The following is a 25,013-nucleotide window of genomic DNA, read 5'->3' as shown; positions in this document are numbered from 1 at the left end:
TTTAAAAATCCAAGTTATTATAGGAGCGTTTAAAGCAACAAGAACTTTAAAATCTGCAAATTCGAAAAACACGCAAAAATGTGCCACGCCCCCTAAATTAAAAAATTTAATTTCCCAAAAACGGTAAGGCAGACAAAGCTCATATTTTGCACAAACATTACATTCATGATAAGGAACAACATTTGCAAAAATAAAGAAAATTAAAAATGTCAACAATCACAACCTGCCTGATCCTTACAGACAATGGCTCAATGCATCTCATATGAAAAATTCACATTTGAACTAGGCTCACAGTGCTTTCTTCACTAACTTCAAAAGTTCATTTTTATTAGAAAACATGTAGTAGAAATTTGGCGATTACATTTTTATTCCAAATTGAATTCTAAATAGACTAATAGAAAAGAGTATAAGTTCAAGGAAAAGTGAGTAAAACAGCTAATACCAAATCAACTCTATTAAAATAGATAAAAATGTAAAATAAAATATTAGATATAAATAATGAAAGAAACATTACTTTCGAGTTTACACATTGCAAAAACAATACAATAAAATAAAGAGTGATAAAGATTCATTTTTGCTATTTTAAAGACTGTAGTTTGTGCTGATTGAAAACATCGAATATATATCAAAATATCAGATATCAATATTTTCGAAAATATCATATTTTCGAACCCTGCTGAGTACATTATACAACTTTAAAAATCAAAAGATCAACGCATATTTCGCTTAAAGATTTAAAAAATAAGGTCACAAATCACACACCACACACACACATGCATTTCAGTGACAACAATTATAGAAACAGGACAAGTAAGTTTTAAGAAAATTTAAGAAATATCTTATTAATTAAAACAAAGTTAAGTGAAAATACTCTTTTAACATATTTTAATGATGAAGACTCATAAAAATTAATGTTTATTAATTCTTTCACCATTCATACATGAGACTTCTTTTATTATATTGGGATCAAAAAAGTTTTTTAAAAGGTGAAATTAAGCATTATTATTAATATTTTTTTAAAAATAAGAGCACAGAGTTTCATGAATATTTTCTGTTTTCATAATTTTATATATTTTCTTTTCTTGCTCTGACTGCATCGTCTATCGGAGATGCAAAAAGTGTGCAGGTATAAGCGCAATATTATGCCTACTCCAAGTGTTCTTGAACTTCTTTAGTTATTTTTTTTTTCTCTTGTCATTTATATATTCTAGTTTTAAGATATTTTTACTCTATGCATCGCTTCAATGATGCATAATCTATCTCGATAAATCTAAAGAAATGAAGCAAATTAGGTAGTGTATGAAGTTTTGGTTGAAATATGCCTTTTTGGACTATTTTGATGATAATTAAAAAATTCGATTTTTTTTCATGTAATTTTAGAAAAATTTCGTTGGTCTGCCCTGTATATTTATGTACTTGATAGAAAAGCTGCATAGATTTAAAAAAGAACAAAAAAAAAAAAAAAAAAAAATAAATAAAAATAAAATAAAATAAAATAAAATAAATAAAAAATAAAAAAATATTTAGCAAACTTGCATTATTTTAAAAACCTTCTAAATGTATTAAATCTGTAATATATTTATAAAGCTTTTCTAGTTACTTTGCATTAATTAGATTTTACTGTTTGCAATAATACATAAAATTTATGAAAACATTTGGGGGGGGGGGAAATGAAAATTTTGAAAAAAAAAAAATTTTTGAAAAAACCCACAAGATTTCTTTTTAAAAAACCACTTGGTTTAATCCAAACAACCCTGCATAACACTTGAGGGGTGCGCCATCGCTTGAGCAGAGCTAGATAATGTAGACGCACGTCGTGCGCGGATACATCCGCTGACGTGCGGATACATCACCGCAGAGTTACACGTAGTTCGATAATAGTAAAAGTTCATACTCTTTACTTCTAAAATCGTTTTAAATTGATAGTGATATTATTTATTTAGATTGTAAAAATTATTACCAGATAGTATATACACCCGCGCGTCCGGTGGATGTATCCGCAGCTGTGCGGATACATTCGCTGCTGGCGCGCGCATCTCACGATAATAAGGAAGTATCAACCTATCAAACATTCCAATTTTAACTATTGCACATTGTTGACAGGCTTACAAAACACAAAAACTCACTATGGCCGGATTTTTAAAACCAACGATTGATTTTTTATGATTTTTTTAAAGAGCGATGCGCAAAAAAGAGGTGTGGCCTAAAACGTCAGTAGCTGACGTCATTTCCCTGTTCCGATCAGATCTCCATTTCCATGCCGTGTTGCGCCTACCAGGAGGTGAATAGCACTGTCTTTTTCAGCCTTTTTAAAGCCTTTAACCAGCATTTTTTCCATCATGGAGCTAGGATTCACGAAAGGTCAATCCAATAACCTTCCTCAAGTAAAGTCATTCATGGTGTTTGACATTTTTCGAAAGGACGAGAGATTTAATGTCCTAGAAGTACGGTGAGTGAAACAACAAAGTTTCACCATTGTTATTCTTTAAAATTGTACGTACATATCCGTCTATGTTTGCAGTTCATATTATTCGCATCAGTTTCCCTTATCAAGATTGATCATTTCCATTTATGTGTCGATGGTTTTTTTATCTGAATATATAAATTACAATGTAAGAGCGCTATTCCAGTTCTTACTTGGCGGCTTTTAATGAGGCGCGCATTTTGTAACAACCCTACTGCAAGTGATTCCAGTACTAAGTTTTAGAGCAGTTTTTGCATGAAAATTTTTCGCTTTGTTGGCGATAAAAGTTGATCTGCTTTTTTTTTTGTGGAAAATTGTTTTAAATCCATTAATACATGTTTATTATCCTTGAGTTTTTGTGCAACTTAGCAAAAAAAGGAAAAATATATTTTTTTGCTCTTTTGATAAAAATAATAAATTTGAAAATGGTGTTCATTTCATAAAATAAGTACCTTTTTGCATGTGAGAAAGGTCTTGTATATATAGAAACGCTTCTGGTGATAAACTGAAAATGTATTTTTAAATTATCAATTTGCAATAGTTAAAATTTGAAGATAGTTTGAATGTTAAAAAGAAAGTATTAATAGTTTTTGCATTGTTATTAAAATGGTAATAGTAATGCATCTATTACTTTCTATTTAAGTGTATTGTGCAGGGTTTAAATTCCTTTGTTTACTTGCATTTTTTAAAAAATATCTCACATGCTTATTAAACATTTATTTATGAACAGTTGTGAACATATATTTTAAACTGTATTTCTCACTTGACATAGTTTTTAATTAAAATGCAGTGCAAATTTTCATTTTCAAATTTTAATTAATAAACACACTTGAAAACACTTCTTTCGAAGATCCTGCTGGGACGGAACAATAACAAATCGCCTGTGAGGAGTTTTTTTAGATGTAGATACGCATCCAGGAACGAAGCAATACTTGTAATTGATTCTACTAGCCATGACAAAGAAAATCAAATTAAAAACAATCGCAGAATGCATTAAACCCTACAGACAGCAAAGGATTTTCACTAGCCTTTTATGCAGGGCTGTGGAGTCGGAGACTGAGTCGGACTGATTTTGGGGTAAAGGAGTCGGAGTCGGAGTCGTTAGAACACATGCCGACTCCGACTCCGGGCTTCTTTTTTTCTTTCCTTTTTATTAACTCTCCTTGCATTTTTTAAAAATTGACTACCAATTGGTTCGGTTACGTGTGTAAGAAGATACTAATGAGAAAATAACTGCCATTATGGCAATCAGCCAACTTGAGTGCTTTCCGAACTTTCTGTAGCCGTCCTCTAGTTTGCTTGCTTTTTAACTTAACTAATAGCAACTGTCAGCGAACGGTTTTGTTGCCTAACATTTTCAAGTAATCACTTTCATATAAAAATAGAAATATATAGTTTTTTTAAATTGCCAAAAGGTACTTACTCAACATTTTTAACATCTCCTGGCGCAGTGGCAAATTGCCCAAGATTTGGAAGAGCTCTATCATCATACCTATCCTCAAGGCGGGAAAGGATGCTTCCAATTGCAAGGTTTATAGACCTATATCCCTGACATGCATTCTCTGTAAGCTTATGGAGCGTGTAATCCACTGCCGTCTTATGAAGTATCTCACGGAGCACGGAGCACAACATTCTTCATTTCTATCAAACAGCCTATCGTGCCAATCTTAGCACTGTGGACCAGTTGTTCTACCTGAGTCAAACAATAATCAATGGTTTCCAAGAAAAGCCTCATTTAAAAACTGTCGCAGTGTTTTTAGACCTCTCTTCAGCTTTTGACCGAGTTTGGCGTCAAAAACTGGTAGACATTATCCACAGTTCTGGAATCAAGGGAAATGCACTCCTCTGGATTAATGACTTTCTTAGAGGCAGGAGATTCTCTGTTAAGTTCAATGGTGTGCTATCTGAGTCACGTAGACTGTGGGCTGGAGTACCTCAGGGTTCAGTTCTCAGTCATCTTCTTTTTCTTACATATATGAACACCATTCACCCTCACATTCATCCAGACACGAAAATCACATGCTACGCAGACGATGTCGCTCTATGGCATACTCACGCAGACATTGCAGCATCAGAGGAGGCTCTGAACAAATCTCTGAGGGGCATTGCCGCATGGGCAAAAGAGCTCAAGTTGACCATAAATGCTGATAAGACAAACTTTTGCATTTTCTCTACTGACAGACGACATAGAGGCACTTTTAATGCAAATATTAAAATTGAAGACTCCAACATCGAAAGGGTTTTCTTCCCTACCTATCTCGGTGTAACCTTAGACCCTGAGCTTCGCTTTTCAAAGCACATTGAACAAACTTCTAACAAAGCGCTTGAAAAATTAAACATACTTAGAAAACTCTGCGAAACTACATGGGGATCAAGACCTAAAACCCTAAAAAGTGCTTATTGCTCTATTATTAGACCAGAACTTGAATATGCTGCCCCAATCTGGTGTCCGGCATCCGCCACTTCCAAACTTAAATTAGATTCAATACAACACCGAGCATCAAAAATTATTATTAGCTCAGTCTCTTCCACTAATAACGAAAAAGCTGAACAGGAATGTGGTCTGCCTCCTCTGGAGTGTAGGCGCAATCTTACCACCATTAAGTTCACCAACAAACTACATTGCTACAATAAAGACCATATCTCCACCAGAGTGTTCAACGAATGGAAAGACAGGAAAAGGCTTAAAAGATCATCAACGCTCTAACTTGATGGAGACATCAGGAGCCAAATAAAGTTAGAGCATTCCACCTTGAACTTTGTGTAAGAGCCTCTTTTTCCCAGAAAGCCACCAAAGGAAACAAAGATTAATTTGAACCTCCTACAGCCATGCTCGAAAAAAGAAGACCCACAAACACTCAGACAAAAAGGCCTTGAGACGATTGAAAAGTTCTCCCAGGGTAACTTTGTGACTGTCTATACGGACGGCTCATCTGACATATCCCTCAACAAAGGAAGTGCTGGCATTCTCTTCCTCCTTCCAAATAGAGATAAATATACACATAATATCAACACAGGCATAATTGCTTCTAACTTTACCAGCGAACTTCTTGCGATTAAGGAGGCACTCACTTTTTACATGACCAATCAAGAGATCTCAGTCCCAACTGATGGATTGGCAATCTTCTCTGACTCAAAAGCGGCCTTAGAAGCAATCAAAAACGGAGCAACCAACATCACCTCTGCCATAAATGCCCTACTCGAAGACTTGCACGGCAACGGAAAATCCTGCATGCTGCAATGGATACCGGCACACGTGAATATTGAAGGGAATGAGTGTGCGGATTCCCTAGCAAAAGAAGGCAGAAACATTGGCAAACCTTGCACCACCATCACGGTAGCAGACTCAAATGCTGTCGCAAAACATAGACTTCTGCCACATACCTTTAAGAAGCCCCTCATCACCGACTTTGATTGCCCCAGAATCCTAACATCTACAATTGCAAGATTAAGAACAAGCCACTATAAAGGGATAAAAATTCTTCCCGACAAAACGAGAACTTATATTCCCTGCAAGAACTGCACCGATGCCCAACTGACTCCGGATCACATTCTTGAGTGCCCGGCCCTTATCCCACATGTTCTGCAGCTGGGTATGGTGCCACTGGCTTCAGAACTTCGAGAGGTTCTCTACAGCACAGATGCGTTGCAGCTAGCGGACGCAGTCTTAAAGACACACGGAGCCATTTAATTGTCCATGGACACGACAAAAAAAAATATATATATATATATACAATATATATATATAGTTTTGTTCGATCTCATATAAAGTAGTAAGGAAACGTAACAAATTAGTAAATCAAAGCCCGTAGCTAAGGTTGAAACTTTTAAGAGTGATCGGCAAATTCAAAGAAGTTCTGCAGCGAAAGCACGAATCCAAAAGATCTGATGAAATAATTTAATGTTTTTTTTCTTTGATAAGACTATTTCTATAAATTTGGTTCTCACTAAAAAGTATAGAACAAAATAAGTGTAAATAATTTCTTGATTACAACACTCAATAATTGCAGTTAATCTTAAAATCTTCATATTAAGGTTAATTCTAAAGCAGCCAATAAAATTTAAATAAAAAATTTAGCGAAGAAGAAATATAGGTATAGTAAAAGCTATTCGTAAAAATTTGTATACCGCCGCATTTTGTGTAAAATAAGCTCCTGATGTATATGAGCCCTATTTTCGTTGAAATTTTATTGATAAAATATAATTTAAAATATATTCACGAAAATTTTCAAAATTAAAATATTTATATTTTTTATAAACTCTGAAATTTACTTTGGGTGCCATCAAACCCCCTCTCAAGAACTTGGATTTAGAAAAAAAGCTTTTTTCTCTCTCAAGTAACAGCTTTTAAAAATTGAAAGAACACGATTTGGTTAATATCTATTTGTTAGACATTAAAGGGGGGGGGGGGCAAATTACAGGCAATCCTTTTCAATTTTTTTAAAAGGGATTTTTATGTCATCTCACTTTTTAACTCGTAACTATTGGAAAATTTGATTTTTAAATTGAATTTCTAATGTTGTATGCGTCTTGGGTTTACAATAAAAAACAAAATGCGAAATTTTCATAAAAAGGAATTAATATTTCAATCTCTGTTTAAAGGCCCCCTTCCCCTGAAGGGAGAGACAGAGTTGAAAAAAATACAATAAAAAAAATTTAAAAAGTCCGGAGTCGGAGTCGGCCATTTTCCTTCCGACTCCGCAGCCCTGCTTTTATGGGCGCTGCTGGCTGCTGTTAGAAGGCTCTTGTTTTCCCGCGCTTTCCCCCAAAGATCGCCAAGCACTTCTTTGTCCTAGCCAACCCCACCGCCTCGCAGCGCGGCAGTGACGTCAGTCAAAGGACTGATTTCGTTAACAAGCAAATGACGTCACTCGCGCGTGAACGTTAAAAAATTATTTAAAAAAAAAAGTATTAGTCGTATCGTAAAAATTTTTTCGCAGATGATATTCATGTATGTTACTCTATCATATAAAAATGAAATTAGAAAATCGAATACTTCCCTATTGTTCAAATTCTTACTTCTAATTTGCTTTAAACTGATATTATTTAATTAATTTGTAAAAGTTATAAATTGATAGTATATACGTAAGCGCGTAAGGTGGATACATTCGTTGCGGGCATGTGCATGTTGCGATAATCGTTCAAGTTCTTACTCTTCACTTCTAATTTACTTTAAACTGATATTATTTAATTCATCATCATCATCATCATAGTTGGCTCGACAGCCCAGGGTGGGCCAGGGCCTTCCTTTGGAGAATCTTCCAAGACGTCCTACTTTTTGCCTGGGTTTTCCAATTTTTAACTTTGAGAATATCGAAGTCAGATTCAACAGAATCCAACCATCTCATTTTTGGTCGTCCCCTTCCTCGAGTTGTCGCAGGTTTTGCAGCAAAAACTTTTTTTACTGGGTTTTCTTCGTTCATTCGAGAGACATGGGCCGCCCAGTTCATTCTCCTAATTTTTATGCATTTTATTATGTCAGGTTCTCTAAACAATCTGTAAATTTCAAAATTGAATCGTCGTCTCCAGACACCGTTCTCATTGATGTCTCCAAAAATGCTTCTTAAAACCTTTCTCTCAAAAATTAATATCTTGTGCTCTCCGGTTTTAGTCAAAGGCCATGTTTCAGAAGCATAACTTAGAACTGGCCTAATAAGAGTCTAATAAACCAAGATCTTTGTTTTTCTTGAAATCAAAGACGATCTGAAGATGGGGCGTAGTCCAAAAAAGGCCTTGTTTGCCAACGTTATTCGGTTCTGTATTTCTGAGATTGTGTCATTTTTGTTGTTAACACAGGACCCAAGGTACGTAAAACTGCTAACGATTTCAAATGAATGAGTACCAATTTCTAAACATGTGTTCCTGTCATTTGGCGGAATTTTTTGAACAGGCATATACTTGGTCTTAGAGTCATATATTTTTAGTCCCATTCGACCAGCAGCTATCTCCAAAGATGAGAAAGCCTCTTTCAAGGCTGGTACAGTCCTAGCAACTATATCAATATCATCAGCATAGGCTAAGATCTGAACTGATTTGTAAAAGATGGTGCCCCTAGTGTTGATATTTGAATCACGAATAGCTTTTTCCAAAGCAATATTAAAAAGAAGGCAAGACAATGAGTCGCCCTGTCGAACACCATTATTAACATTTAAATCCTCAGAGAGGACACCCTTGAATTTTACCTTGCATTTAGTGTTGTTCATAGTGCAATTATTTAATTAATTTGTAAAAATTATTAATAGATAGTATATACGCAGGAGCGTAAGATGAGTATATTCGCTGCTGTGTGGATACATTTGTTGCGGGCACGTGCATCTCGCGACAATCATTCAGGTTCTCCTTCTTTACTTCTAATTTGTTTAAAATTAATATTGCTAATGTACAACGTAGTAATCATAGTTAGATAGTATGGATGGACGCAGATACATTCGCTGCTGTAAGAAAATAGTTGGTGCTGTGCGGATACATTCATTGCGGGCATGCGCATTTCGCCATAATATCGAGTAAATCGCGTTTCCCACCTATCCTTTTTTCCTTCTGTTAAAAAATTGCTAAAATATTAATCCTCCTTTCTTTTCTCCTATTCATCAAGTGGTGATAACTGAGCAATTCTTTTCATGTGGCTTAGTATTTCTTTTTTTCCTCTTTTTTTGGGCACTCATATAACATTACAAAAGCACCAGTGGCTTTAAAGCTTATTAGTCAGCAAGTTCGCACTTGCCGTATTTTTGTAAGTTTGCACCGCACCCGCGCGGCGTAAGCGCCGCGCTTTAAGTTTAACAAACAATGAAAGAAAAGTTTTTTTTTTTTTTCTTTTGAAAATATCTGGAACACAATTTAAACAGATTAAATATTTCAAAAAAAAAAAAAAGGATTTTCTCAACAACTTACAACCCTAAATCCGACAACCACGGAATTTCGAATCGCTGCCGAAAATTTTGACATTGCGCATGAAAAAAACTTTAAACGATCGCCTTTATGGATGTTTAAAAAATATACGAACTTTCTTTTAAATAATTACAGGATAAACTCGCTTAAATTTCAGCACTTTAGTCCAAACAACGATGCTCAAAGCAAGAGATTCGGACTTTACCGTGAAATAAAAATTCCACAAATTTTCCCGATCTATACTCGAAAATTTTGATATTTTTCCTTGTTTAGCTCAATCTTTTAACTAAAAACTAAAGCAATAAAACACATTCTGGCATAATTTAATATTATCTTCCCGTTAATTAAAGATTTAAATTACAGTAGAAGCTTAACTGTGCGAAAAAAGGCGGGACACACCGATCGTGAATTCATCAAAAGCATGTTTGATAATGCTACCAAAAATTCAAAGGGAAAATTTTGTTATTTTTTATTCAAAACACATTTTGAACACAATTCCGATCATTTTGAAGAAAGTTCCAAACATTTTTATTTTCCTTCTTTTCAAAATAGTTTATTTTACGTACAACGTTGTAAACTGTCAAAAAAAAAAAAAAAAATCATATGCACCGCACCTGCTGTATTCGCCATATCGGCAGTTTATAAACTTTTTTTCTTGCATGCGCCACAGCGCTTAGGCCGGAAAATCCGGTATAGTTTTGGAATCCTTGGGTACATTGGGCCATAAAGGGACCAATAGGCAGATGGGGGACTTGCTCCTAGTGGTATCTCTCATCTTCATGAATAACACTCTTGCTACTAAATTTATTGCACTTGTTTTTGTTCCCTCCCTCAACAGAACATTTCCAAGATGCAGCGAATTGCTAGTTTTTCCTTTTGTTCTCAGAAATTTGAGTACCCTATTGATTTCTTGACTTGACAGCTTAAGAAGAGAAAGAACCAATGTATGATCTGCAGTGGAGATATAATTCCCAAAAATATGTGAGCTTACGAATACAAAGATATCTGCTAAAGAAGCTTAGTTTTAAAATTTTGCTTAGGTCTTTGCATCTATAGGGTCACATAATTGGCATGAAATTTGGTTCCTTGTAACCTCAAAGCATATAATTGCAATTTATTAATTTTTTTTTTAATTTATTTTTTACGTGATAAACAATTATTAGCTTGCAGATACCTTTGAGCTGCGTGCGCAGATACTTTATATTTTTATCTGACTCTGCGCTTGAGTGGGGGCTGTAATTTGCATTCTAAAATCAACGATTGCAATGAAGTTCAGGAAAATATTTCACTAATTGAAAATTTTATCCGTAGTACAAAATGCCACACAATGATGTAGTGAGCTCAGTAACCAATTTAGTTCTGATTGGAGTTATTTAACTGTTCAGAGCACTGGAGTGATATTTAAAACTAAATCCCCTGTTCAGCTCAAAAAAAAGTCCAAATTGACGAAAGTTTCCCTCCTCCTTTTTAATTAATTTACTTCAACTTTTCTCCAATCTTTTGCTGTATCGCCAATAGTAAGACAGGCAATGCTGCAATTCTGCACCCTCTAAGTCGGTAGGAGTTCTCGTTTGCAAACACCAGACTGCCTCTCTTTTAAGCAGCCGGTTATGTAAATTATGCTAATTATGTGCACATATACTTGCAACACTGAAACTTTTGAGTACATTATGATATAAAATAATTTGATAAAGGTGTTTCATAAGTCTACCCAATGATCCAATGCAGTGACAAATTTTGGTGGTCCAGAACCTGTAGTGATTCAATGATAGAACCAGTCTTGATGACAGCAATGAGCAATACAATAGTAGAATGCTAAATATTTACACCCTTTTATCTTCCAGTTTGGATATCACAATCCATTTCTAAAGCCACTAGGAGTTTCTTCACTCTCTATGGCTATTGACTCAGAATGATAGTGGTATTGCTCGCTGATACTGGTCAGTGTGTTGTAATGAGGCCTTTAACGTTGGGGCAAATAACATGAAAGGATATTGAAGGCAAAACATTTAGGGGCATTTCTTTGTAAATGAAGTATTCAGTTAAGTCTCTAGCTTCTGTTACGAGAGTACTTACTATCTGTAAAGATGTGTCAACCCAAACCATCTTTCGCACCGAATGGTATGCACAGTAAGATGGAATAACAAATTGCTAAAAACTTGAAGTACGAGTAATGCTCTGATCCTCCATCAATATTTGATGCATCTGGTTTCATAAGGAAAGAAATCCTGTATCGTTAAAGTGTTATTTCCTGAAGCAAAAGATCCATCCACCATAACAAAACTAGTAGGTTGTGGCCATCACGAAACTTTCTTCTATATCTTTCTTATAATTCTGATTGCTCCCCATGCTTGACGAGGAAGCATTATTCCCAACAAAAACAAAATTACACACACCAAAACTTGACGACCATCCCAATTCCCAATTTATCTCAAAAGCAAAGCAAAGTATGAAAATTGAAAATTATTTTAAAAGCCTTGCTTAAAATAATTACAAACATTTATTTGTTGACAAACACAAGATGGCAACAGTTAAAAATTTTAAATCATCGTGATATTCTGTTTATTTTCCAACAGTTAAAATCACGCGAAATACACAGACGACAGTCTGTAACGATTTATCTTTCTTATTGTTGCATTTATAAAGCTATTTTTATTCACACAAAAAAAATCAGCCCCCCCCCCCCCCCCCCATGGAGCGACTGGCGCCAAAATTGAACCAACGCCTGTTTACAAATGGATTTCATCCAGAACGTAACATTACTTCATGAGATATGGCACTGACAATGAAAAAAAAGAACATTCGATTGCGCCACCCCCCCTTTTCAGCTATTGACACCATAATAGAATCAGCTCTTATACCCTTTAGGGGCTACTTTTTGATAAATTTTTGTTAGATTCTGTTAATTATTTCTTGAGATACAGCAGTCACAATTGACAATAAAAAATGTTCTATACCTCAACCCCCGTTTGAGCTATTGACACCAAAATTGAATCAGCATCTGTACCTGTTACGGGCAACATATGGACCAAATTTTATTTGATTCTGCCTCTTACTTCTAGGGGAATAGCAGGCACTTATATATAGAATATGCAGGAAATATGCAAGCAATGCAATGTATTTCTCATTTGTAAATATGGAAAAGCTAGCGTTATTTTTGATGGGTACAAAGAAGGAGAAAGTACCACCGAAATATCATCTGTGTCCTATTACAACAACTAAGCCTCCTGCTCCAGAAACTCAGTGCCTCATATCTAGTGCTTGCTCTGAGGGGATCACTATGATATAGTGAATGTTTGAAAAGTCTGAAAGTAGTTTGAAGTGCTCAAATATATGCACAAACTATGTTACACATAGCTGCAACAATAACAATTTTGCCGAGGATCTAGATACCAAAAAAGATCTTGATAACAAAGACTTTTCGTTACAAGTTTAGGGGAGAAATCATTTGAAACCTCCAGTTCTGATGGAGAGTTAATCTCAACTAATGACGTATTTGAGGCATGAATGTATATATAAAGCACATTAAAAATTTTGATTTTAAATTCTGCAAAAAAAACAGAGTTATTTTTCTGACCGTTTTCAAATGTGCTTTTAGGTGGGGGGATGATCTTTAAGTATATTATTTCATTTTGGGAAGTGAGCCACTGTTCTGGTGGGGTGGACAGCCCTGATTTAATGCATTTTAAATTTGTATGAAATAATACTTCTACTTGAAATGGAAAGGGGGGATTGGGTATTATTTTATTGGGGGGGGGGTGCTGTAGCTTTTAGCTTTGGGAGGGGGTGCGCCATTGCTCTTGGAGGATGGACATGCTTGATTTCTTACTTTAACGTTGCATGAAATAATATTTCCATTTGAAATGTATGGAGGGGGGTTCGGGGGTACTGCTTCGTTTTTACAAGGAGAAGGGGGCTCTGTAGCATTGGTGGGTTGTGTAATCCCTCTTGGAGGGCAAACGGCTTTAATTTAATGCTTTTAAATTTAGTATGACAAAATAATCTCACCTGAAATGCACTCTAAAAATTTCGAAAAAATACCCAAAATAGCAATTTTTAGATGTCCCCTCATTACTGAAACTTGACTCACAACAGGGAGGGACTTTTTACCTGTTCTTATTGAGAAGGTAATAAACAATTTGCAACTGGTTTAAACTTTTTTCTTTTTTATTGGATTGTTTGGGACCAGGGTTGGCTTTCTGCCGGCAGAAACTAGTTTTTGCCGTGCCAGTGGCAGAAACTGGTTATAACCGGTAAAAACCGGCAGAAACTGGCAAAAACTTAAAAGCATCTTTAATTACTTAAGTGATTGCTAAATGATATTCATTTAAGTAAACTAAAAAATTAAGCTTCATTTCATCATTTAAAAAAATAAAATCCTATGCTAATGCCCTTGATTTAGTTTGAGAAGGTAACTTTTCAATTGCAGATGCTCGTAATGTTTGGATTAATCTGACAAAGGACGAAAAATCATATAGGTGCTCAGGAAAGAGGAGCGACATACAAAATTAAAAGGCATTTCTGACTTTAATTTGCTCACTCATATGCTTCATCTAAATTATTTGTGATCGAAATTATCACATGCTTCAAGAAGAAAATGCCAGAATTTTACTTGTCAATCAATATTAAGATAGATTTTGTACCTAATGTCACAGTTTTGCAAAAAAAAAATTGGCCCTATTTCTCGAAACTTATTTTTCCAGTTAAATTTCTCTCACTACCCCAGTTACTACATGGTGGACCAGTTAAAAAAATATATACAATCTATGAAAGTTTCACGAACATTGCTTGTTCCTTCATGCATTGCCTGCTAGCTCTTCTGTTGAAGGAATATTCTAAAGTTTCTCATTTGTACATATTAGATTGAGAAACTGTTTCGATTTTAGAAACCACCTTTACTAAGAAGCAACTGCAGGGTCCAAACAATGTAACATTTGATTTTAAATTGTGGTAATATCTTAATTAAATTGTGCTTTGGTTAATAATTATTTTTTCCATGCACTTCCTATTGCATGTCAATAATTCAATTATTTTTTTCATTTTGTGAGTTTTTTCCAGTTTCTGCCGCAAATGTGGCAGAAAGTGGTTTTTGCCATGCCGGTTTTAACCGGTTTCTACCAGTGGTTTTAACCGCCTCGGCAGAAACTTGCCAGCCCTGTTTGGGACTGACCCCTATTTTTACTGTTCTACTACTGTTACAATCCAGTGAAGGCTGTTTTCTTCAGTTATCTCTTCAGCTTCCTTCTTTTGCCTCTCAATTCACATATCAGAGTTCCTTAATAAAATTTCTAGCCCTTCCGAGGAAAACTTCCTGAGTTGATGAGAGTTTAGCTTTGTTGTGTTACATTTTCTAGAAATTGGTTAAAAAAAATTAATACAATGAAAATCAATTATAATTATAAATATTTTATGTAAAGAGAAGTTTGTTCTAACTTGCAATAAGTTAACAGTTTTTTTCATTTGATTCGACAAAACATAAAACGCAACAAATTCGCCAGTTTGCGGAAAAATTTGATGCAACAAAGCTAAACTTACAGATAATTTTATAAAACAAAGTCTTTATTTTTTTAAAACCAGTCTCCAGCAAATGTAACAGGACAAAGCTAAACAGTCATCTACTCAAGAAGTTTTTTTGGGAGGGGCAAATAATTTTTTAAGGAACTCTGATACGTAAAGTGAGAGTGAGAGGCAAAATCAGTGAATTTTCAACAGCCTCCCCCTTCCACATTTGTGTAGATTTTTTTCCTTTTTAAAGTTTGCATTACTTTTATTTTAATTACATGCCAACTATGTAAAATTCAAGGGAAGAATAAAAGTGCTCTTTCCTGTTCCCAGTGCTTTCTCTCTCTCTCTCCATATCTTGAACTACAAAATCAGTTTAAATTTGTAAATGTTAAAAGACACGCTGCAATCTAATTATACTGAAATTAAGGAAAAAACCTAGCTGCAGCAAATATTATTTTTTTAAACAAGGAAAAGAGGTGGATAAGAGTCGTGGAAAAAGGATTTTTGTAACAGTCGTATTTCAAGAGAATTACTTCTCTCGAAATTGAAAAAAAGAAGTAGTTTTCAACCGTTTTATAAAATTTCCAAAACTGAGGGCTAAAAAAATGCAATTTTAAGCCATCTCTTTAGTCTAGTCAAAGGGGTAATGGTCTTTTCTGAATTCCTTCTTTCTATAGGAGGGGTTTAAGTACCTCAGCTTCCTCCGTGGATGCGCCCTTCGTTAGTATGGAATGCAAAACCCATTTTTCAAATACTTCAGAAATACCCTTCTGCAGGTACTACACTCAACCACATGGCAGTATTGTTGTTTAAATGAAAATTTGGGAGACATTTATATCAGTAGAAAGTTAAAGAAAATGCATGAAAATTTGAGATTCTTCCAAACAAATCAAGAGAGTTGATAGCTATCAAACCTTTTTTTTTTCATTTAATATATTTTCAGACAGTAATTAGTTCATAAAATCTAGCTTTAACTCCCACAGGCAAAAACAGTTCTGACAGGTAAAAAATACAACCTATAAGTGGATAAAAACTAAATACCTGATTAGAAATAAGGAACACCATTACAAGTATCCACTTGAAGGCTTAGTATCCTGCAAAAATAAGTTAATGTATAAATAAAAAATAAAAGAGAGTATTTTTTTCTTTTTTTTGATATGTTTCAGTTGAATATGTAGTTTACATTGTAACTTGTTAACACAAAACACTGACATGTTTAATTTTTACAACAAAATCAGATTTTAAATTTAAAGCCTGATGTATTGTGTCCCCCAGGCATTTTTAGGAGGGCACTCTACCCTGCCTCATTTAAGTTAATATTTGATGTGCCTTGCTCGTTTTTCTGCACATCTCTATGTGGCCTTCTTGCCCCTTCACCACAAAAGCAAACTTTTTTCTTTTCGAAAAGTAAAGATTCAAGCAAGCCTGTCCTTGAAACGTAACTTCCTCGTTTTCCTTATAATCTAGAATTTCATTTGAATACAAATCTGAATTTATTTTATCCCTTTTTTAAGCATGATTTTTTTAACTTATACATTTAAGAGTCATTTTTTTTTTAAGCTGGACACTTTTGATAGTTGATGTCTTCAATTTTCGTAAACATTTCAGGATGTGTTAGTGGTACAATGATAAGAAAAAGTAAAGTTTCTTTTTCTAAAAAACTGATTTGTTTGTCCTTGAATAGGGGTCAAAGTTTAAGGTCATAAAAAAAGAGCTAAATATATGATTGCCTTGCTTTAAAAGCAATGAGTGAACCAAGCCAATTCTTTTAAATGTGGATACTACTTGATACTAGGGACAAGATAGCATAAATATTTTAGTGGCACACTCATGGCTTTGAGGGCAAACGTCAATTGAAACTGCTGCTTTTTTTACTTTGTTTAGGCCCGGATATCTACTAAAGCAGTGAGTAACCCTTGAAAATAAGTATATGATTAACTACTCACTACAGTATAGTACTAAGAAAAATATGAAATAGCTTTCGTTTCTCTTGACTCAAGTAGTTAAACCGTCTTAAAGTCGATGATTTTTTAAAAAATCCCCTAGTTTAGAGGTCAAAAACTTTGACCGCGACGGGTCAACAACTTTGGGTCGCGTTCTGTAGTTATAGTCGGAGTGGTGCAGTTTCAGGTCCAGGTTAAAAACCCATGGCAACTAATCAACTTTTTTAGTTACGTGGTCTCAAAGTTGAGAATTTGAAATAAAAAGAAAAACAGTTTTAGGTCAATTATTCTAAAATGCCTGAGTCAATAACTTTGAGCAAGAGCTGTAATTATGCTCCATGTGGTGTAGTTTTAGACTCATGTCAGAAAACAATGAGATCTAATCATCTTACTTTATTAAATGGTCTCAAAAATGATGATTTCAGTACAAAAAAAGCATTTTTTCACGAGTTTGTATGCGTGCTAATCAAAATCTTATGAGCTCAAACTCGCATAAATACTAGAACGAATCAACAGCCTAATGTACTTTAAGCCCGCAAAGTTTCATGTTTCCTTCCAGTGTCATAAAATTTTCAGTAACCTTGACCACAACATGGCAATTCTTCTCACAAATCTGATCCGCCATTTTGCAGCACTATATTTCGGAGATCCTAGATCAGTGGTTCCCAACCTTTTTTGGCCCATCGCCCCTTTCGGAAGTTAAATTACACCTATCGCCCCCCACGTTCTTCCCTTAAAAACACAAATTAGATGGCGCTGATTTTAGTGAATATTAATGTTACTGAACGCCTAATTTTAGTTTAAAGCTTCAAAAAGTGCATGATAAAGCAATAATTAGCTTTAAAACTGAATTTTTTATTCTTAACCCCTTCTCCTCTACCCCCCCCCCCCAAAAAAAAACAAGAAAAGTAAAAAGATAAAACGTAATTTGAAGTGCTTTAATTAACCAACGTCATTTACATACTTAGCAAAAATAAGAATACTACATTTTTCAGTAACATGCTTTTTTTTTTAAATTGAAATCCGGAAAAAAATTGAAATTTTTAACTGTTAAGATTTGTTCTTTTTTACCTTTTTAATGGCTGCCTTGTGCTTGATGGAACTCCGTTAAAGCTTTGATGTCTGGCTTTATATTAGTGAGATTTAATCTGAGGTCCCCTTTGAGGCAGATGTCCAATCTATTTCTTTGCTTCGTGAGAAGCGGCACTACAGAGCTAAATCCTCTTTCAACTAAATATGTTGAGGGGAATGAGATGAGGAGCTGTTCAACTTTTTTCCAAAATTGTGGGTAAGTACCCATAAGATTCACCCAGGCAAGTTCGTAACCGTACTGCTTGAAAGTAATTTTTGATTCACAATCAAATTTCAAATCCATAAACTCTGTCTGCAAAGAGTTTTCCAGTTCATCCACATCTTCAAAACTAAATGGGTCTAAAATCCAGTCAGGAATTTGTAAGTTGATCAAATCTGCAAACTTTGATTCCATGTTCTTTTTTAACTGATCAAGGTGATCAATAAAAACTAAATTTTTTTCTTCACGAAGTTCATCATCTACGATTCAACTTTTTTTAGAGTCGGAAACAGGATAAATTCTTTACGGCCAATATTTGCCTTGTGGATTTCGAATTTGGCAATGACTGCTGAAATTATGCTTTTGGCCTTGATGAGGTTCATCTTGTTTCCTTGAAGCTTAATGTTGACTTTGTTCATGTTTTTCAAAAATATCTGTAAGATACGCAAGTTTTAATTTGCGCTGTTTCAAATTCTCACCTAAAGCAGGATCATGCAAGTCGAAAAACTCAGCTACAGAGTCGAATAATTCAAAGAAATGGCGCAAACAGTTTCCTTTAGAAAGCCATTTCATAGACGTATGTAAAAACAAGCTCTCGAAACAGGTGATCATTGAGAGAATTAGCTTTGATCTTGTTAATACCAGTAATGACTAATTGTAAGGTTTCATGTAAAACACCACTCAATTTTTTTGCAGCCAAGGGTTGACGATGAATGACACAATGGATGGTAATCACTTCTGGCACTTCTTTTTTAAGGTGTGCAAGAAACCCAATATGATGACCCGCCATGGCATGGGCACCATCTGCTGCGCAAGCACTTATATTTGTCAATGGAATTTCTTTTTCTTCAAAATAATCCTTCACCACTTTAAAAATCGACGATCCTCTTGTATCAGTAATCAAAGTTCTGGCGAACAACATTTCCTCAGTTATCTCTTTCAGCTCATTAATAAATCTCAGGTAAGCTAATAAAATAGCACTGTTATCTGTCACAGTTGATTCATCAATCTGTAGTGCAAATTTACTTCGTTTCAAAACATTTATGAGTTTGCACTCAACGTCAGCAGCCATTTCATCTATTCTCCTGGAAACTGTGTTGTTACTCAGGGGGAGAGATTGACTTATCTTTTTACTGGAGCCCTCACCAAGCAAAATTTCAACTATTTTTTTGGCAGCCGGCAGAATAAGAGATTTGCCAATCATATGAGGCTTACCACATTTTGTTATCAAAAGAGACACTTCGTAAGAAGCAAGAAGCCCTTTGTCAAGATCTGTTGCTTGTCTTCTAAGTAATTCACCCACTTTTGGCCGTTTATCCGATTTAGTCTTGAGGTCTTGAAAATAACTAAGAGGTTCATTTACTTTGTCACCATGTACTCTTGACAAATGCTCTTTCATTCGCAAGGGCTTCATCGCTAGAAAATGTTTTATCGTACAAAAGACAGTGCGGAAACTGCACATTTTGCGGTGACGTGATAAAACCAAATTTTAAATACTCTTCTGAATACTGCCGGCACTTCGTTTTCGAATTCATATTGAACTTCCACACTACGAAACATGCACAATTAAACAGAAATTCACTAAATTAAATCAAACAATAGAAACTACGTAATGAGGTTTATGCGCTGATTGCAAGATTCTGAATGACAACTGATAAGTAAATGCAAAAATCCATTCCTACACATATCCATCTACTTTTCAGGTGTTAAATATATGCTGGCGCCAACGGTCAGACAGTGCTTACAAGATTTTTTTTTTCTTCCTCGTGAAAACGGCAATAAAATAAAAGATATTTTTTGCTTTTGGGATTTTTTTATCCGAACAGATTTGATTGAGCTGTAAATCATACATGCCTTATTTTCTGGGAACGACTTTCTTTGATTTGACGTGCCATATGCTTGGTTCGGTATTACACAACACAGGTATTCTGAAAGATATTTCTGAATTGTGTACCGATTTGTTTTAAAAAATATAGTTTTTTAAAGGTCAAGAATTTCCCATTACCAGGTATCCGAATACCGGTCGCCCCACAGAAATTTATCGCCCCCTAGAAGAGTTCGATCGCCCCCAGGTTGGGAATCACTGTCCTAGATCCTCAGGATTCGGCTCTCGGAAGCTAAAAATTAGTATCAGGTTAGTTTCAAAGACACCTCTATGCCTGCATAAAATTTCATCCCATTTGGGGATGATCGAGTGGGGACAGTTTGAAAAATCATGTCAGTTGATGTGGAATCACTCTGATATAAACATTATGCACATTTCACCTGCATCTTTTGTTATTGTCTGAGATTTTTTTTTTGTTAGATGTTATATTTATATTTTTGCTTTTGAGCCTTATTTAATAAATGTTTATTTATAAAAGTTTATTACTAAGTAGTGTATATGCACATTCTACTGCAATTATGAACTCAATCTCTTACCCAATTGCAATCCTCTTCCTAAAATATAGCACTGACTTATGATCATTATAAAGTCAAAAATAATAAAAGATGCATGTGAATTGTCACAATGTTATATCAGGGAGAATTCACATCAACTGACCTAAATTTCTCAAACTGTCCCTGCTCGATCAACCCTGAATGAGATGAAATTTTATAGAGGTGTAGAAATTTTTTTGAAACTAACCTTTGCAAATTTTCAGCTTCCGAGAGCCGAATCCTGATTATCTAGGATCAAAGAAATATAGTGCTCCAAAATGGTGGATCAGCTTCGTGAGAAGAATTGCCATGTTGTGGTCAAGGTTACAGAAAATTTTATAACACTGGAAGCATGAAATTTTGGGACCTTAAAGTACATTTGGCTGTTGATTTGTTCTAGTATTTATGTGAGTTTGAGCTCATAAGATTTTGAGTAGCACGCAAGCAAACTTGTGAAAAAATGCTTTTTTTATACTGAAATCATCATTTTTGAAACTATTTAATTAAGTAAGATGATTAGATCTCATGGTTTTCTGACATGAGTCCAAAACTACACTACGTAGAGCATAATTACAGCTCTTGCTCAAAGTTATTGACTCAGGCATTTTAGAGTAACTGACCTAAAACTGATTCTTTTTGTTTCAAATTATTAACTTTGAACCAACATAATTAAAAAAGTTATTTAGTTGCCATGGGTTTCTAACCTGGACCTTAAACTACACCACTCGGACCATAACTGCAGCTGTGTCCCAAAGTTGTTGACCCATCGCGATCAAAGTTATTGACCTCTAAACTTGGCCATTTTTAAAAAATCATCGACTTTGAGACTGTTTAACTACAAAAGTCAAGAGAAATAAAAGCTATTTTATATTTTTCTTTGTACTATACTGTGGTGAGTAGTTAATCATACACTTATTTCTGAGGGTTATTCACGGCAGTCACAGATATCTGGACCCAAACAAGGCAAAAAATTTTTTTTTAAATTGCATTTCAATGGACTTTTGCCCTCAAAGCTATGAGTGAGTCACCAAAATATTTATACCAAAATGTAATTAGTATCAAGTAATATCCTTATTTAAAAGAATTGGCCCGGTTAACTCATTACTTTTGAAGCAAATCAATCATATATTTACCTCTTTTTTTCTCACAACTCTGAACTTTGATCTCCACTCGTGGACCAACAAGTCAAATTAGAGAGGAAAGAAGCTTCACTTTTTCTTACTTCAATACTAGTAAAATATCCTGAAAGTTTCAGGAGAATTGAAGGTGTCAACTATCAGGCTCCCATTCACTTTGTCCAGCTTTGAAAAAAATGACTCTCAAAAAAAAAAGCTTTTATTATTTAAACAAATTACTACCAAGAAAAAAAAACATGGGTTTAGCATGCATACAGCCTAGAAAATAATAACAATGGGGAAAAAAAGCATTGCAAAAATTTCTTTCAAAAAGTACTTTTTTAATTGAATTCAAGTGTCTTTTTATCTCAGATCGCCTTGTTCTCATTTCGGTTGGGGGGTAGCGGTTTTCAAAGGAGTGGTGGTTTTTTGGGGTCGGACAGGGATGAATTTTAGATGATCTTTAATTGTGCTCAAGGAAAGGGGAGAGGGGGGGCAGCAGTGAGTTTTGTATGATATTCAGCAGATTTTTTTTTCTTTCTACAGGGAAAAAAGGCTTTGGGGTTTTTCTCTCCTACTTAAGTATTTTTTGAACCAAATTTTAGCCATCCATCCCACACACCCCCTACAGTGGCGAATTTACTAGGGGGTGGTGGGGGCGACTGTTCCCTCCGTGACCAATTTTCTGAAACCAATAATATGGAATTGAAGAAACTACTTGAAATTGCTACTGTATTAAGGAAGTAAATTCTATAAATTTGCTTCAAATTAGTTTTAGACAGTATTGTAGTCAAGGATAGATGGTGTTTCCCACTTTTTAATTTTAACTCAAGCAAGCCTCCTCCCCTTTTTTTTAAACTTTAATAATTTTTGTATTTCCTTACGTAAGAGTCATTACACCTTTTTCTTCAACGAGTATACTGTTCTCTGGTATGATAAGACGTTGCTTCGATTAAGAATACCATAGTAGATCTAAACTTAGTTACTGTTTCCTGATGCCTAAAACTACATTCACATGATATGAAATTGTCGAGATTGAAACAAGAACATAATTTTAAATAAGTTTTGGACAGTAACTGCATCTTTTAAGTACTTGCACAAAACTAGTCTGCAACATCTTACTTTTTGTTAGTAAAATATTCTGACACTGAAAGTAAGAAACTGTTTTTGAATATGAAGTCAGTTTCAAATGCTTATATCATTGAGAGGGACATATTTGTCGAAGGCTCTATACATTTTACATTTTAGAAACCGTTCAAGTTTATCTACATTTTTACTGTGTAAAACTTCCTAGTGGGAACACTGTTTGTGTGTACAGTGACTTCTGTGAACGACCTCCTCTATATAACGACCACCTACATTAACGTCCCCTTTTCTGGGGCACCGATTTTTCCCCGTATTAAAAAGTTACGCTTGAAATATTTTGCATTTTTAGCAAATTTTGAGAATAATACTAGAAAGTCGATATTGGTTTACGGGAAAGTAGACTTGATTAATACTGGGCGGAACTTATTAATAATTTGAAATGATAGCTCTTTTTTTTATAGGCTACATATTTTTTAAAAAACATTATCAGTTAATTGACTTTACATATTTATGAACACTTACCTATCATACTTTTTTTCTGATTATTGTTTTATGTTTAAGATTTAAGAAACATGAGAGAACATTAAAATTTAAATGTCACCTGAGTGCTTTCTCTCACCTCAAAATCACTTTGAATGAGATAATATCAGTTGTACGTTTGTACTTACTATGAAAAAACTTGCATTTATTTTACAGAATAAGATGTGTTTGTTTACCAATTGGAAAAAATTTCGATTTCCATACTTTTTCACTGCCAAATGTTTAAGTATTTGGCCAAACTGAATAGTTGATTTGCCTAGCATATAGGCAGTAAGGCAGTACCGAATTTTTCATGTATCTCATCTGGCAATTTTTAATAATTAAATGATATAGCTGTATATACTTAATACATACTAAAAATAATGAATGCAAATAGCATACTGTTTACAAATGCAAATAGCTATATTGTAAACAGTGGCACTAACTCATGCTATGATCAGAACTCATTCAATAAATTAGTTCTTCAGCCTATCCAATTTTCTTTTCCTGATTTCTTTTTTTTTTTTTTTTGCTAAAACATCGCTCGGTTGGCGATCACAAAATAATTTGGTAACAGTAAGAATGATACACCGAGGATTTAGAGTAAAAGCATTTTTTGCAAGCATTTCAAAAAATAAGAGTGTAGGAACACAATGTTTCCTTTCGGACGAACGTTTTAAGCTTGAACGTCAATCAAAATTATAAACAGCGAAAATGAATGTTCCAAAAAAATAGATAATTCACACGCGGATGAAATTACACAATCAGATCGCAAGGCCAAAGGGATGGAAATTATATCAAGCTCAAAATAATGTCTTTTGGGACCAAATTTATAATTTGAACGCAACAAAAATGCAACCAAAGTTACTTTGGCATGTTTAATGTTTTGTTCTGATATCTTCCAACTCAGAAAGCAATATTATTGTTGACAAACAGCTATATTACTCAAAAAGCAACCGAAACACACAAGATTGTTAAAAAGGAAAATCTTAAGATCAGGGTTGTAGATCGGAATAATTGGTTTTCAATTTAATAGACAACGTTCCTAAATGTACATTAACACAAAATAGATAAATATTTCTTCGGTTTAGAACTCACCGATTATTTAGGGATTAAGAGACTCTCCCGTTACGGCCTTTGATGTTTACACTTCTTCCCTTTAACTATTGCTTTCTACGGGGTTAACGTAAATTTTGGCAACTTAATTTAGGATGTCGCACACATCAAACACGCTAAACAAACCAGCATCAACGAATCAAAATGGCGAATTACACAGCTAATCTCACGTGACCGGAAAAGAGAAACTTTTCTCTTAATGGCAATACAAGATGAAGCGAAACATCGTCTGCTACAGCAGTAAATGGCTTTAGTGATTGGTTTCGTTATGTACAGAATCCTGCATTGGAAAATAACGTATAGAAGTTAACAAAGGTCAACATTACTTTATGAAACAAAATGAGGGATAATTATTTTTAAAAAAAGTTCACTTGTGTGCAGAAATTTTAAATAGATTACCAAAACATTGTTATGAAGTGCAAATTTGAAAGCAAAATTTTGTACCGATTCAGTGTGACAGGTGACGTAAATGTATTATTTTCAATTTTGATTGTTTCAATTCAGAATTGTATTCTTAACAATTTTTAATTTACAGTTGCAAATATTAAAAATCATAAGTAAAGTAGATTTTTCAGGTTTATTATCAATTCCTAACTGAAAGAAAATTTAAATCAAACACCCTACGGTACTATTCAAACGTTTACAACACTACAATATTGTTTTTCACG

The 25,013-nt window shown here is 34.4% G+C and overlaps 1 protein-coding gene across 1 annotated transcript in view; it reads right to left on the bottom strand.

Moving 5' to 3' along the window:
- The window catches only part of LOC129216145 (tyrosine-protein phosphatase non-receptor type 4-like), a 150,534-nt gene extending 134,621 nt beyond the window's left edge, over positions 1-15,913 (bottom strand). Inside the window, 1 exon segment of the mRNA XM_054850305.1 lies at positions 15,899-15,913. The gene's annotated coding sequence lies outside the window, so the exon portion shown is untranslated.
- Positions 15,914-25,013: the final 9,100 nt, after the last annotated feature.

The sequence above is a fragment of the Uloborus diversus genome, chromosome 1, assembly GCF_026930045.1.
Source record: "Uloborus diversus isolate 005 chromosome 1, Udiv.v.3.1, whole genome shotgun sequence".
NCBI lineage: Eukaryota > Metazoa > Arthropoda > Arachnida > Araneae > Uloboridae > Uloborus > Uloborus diversus.
Note: the sequence above shows the minus strand (reverse complement) of the source record. Positions and strands in the feature narration are given on the sequence as shown.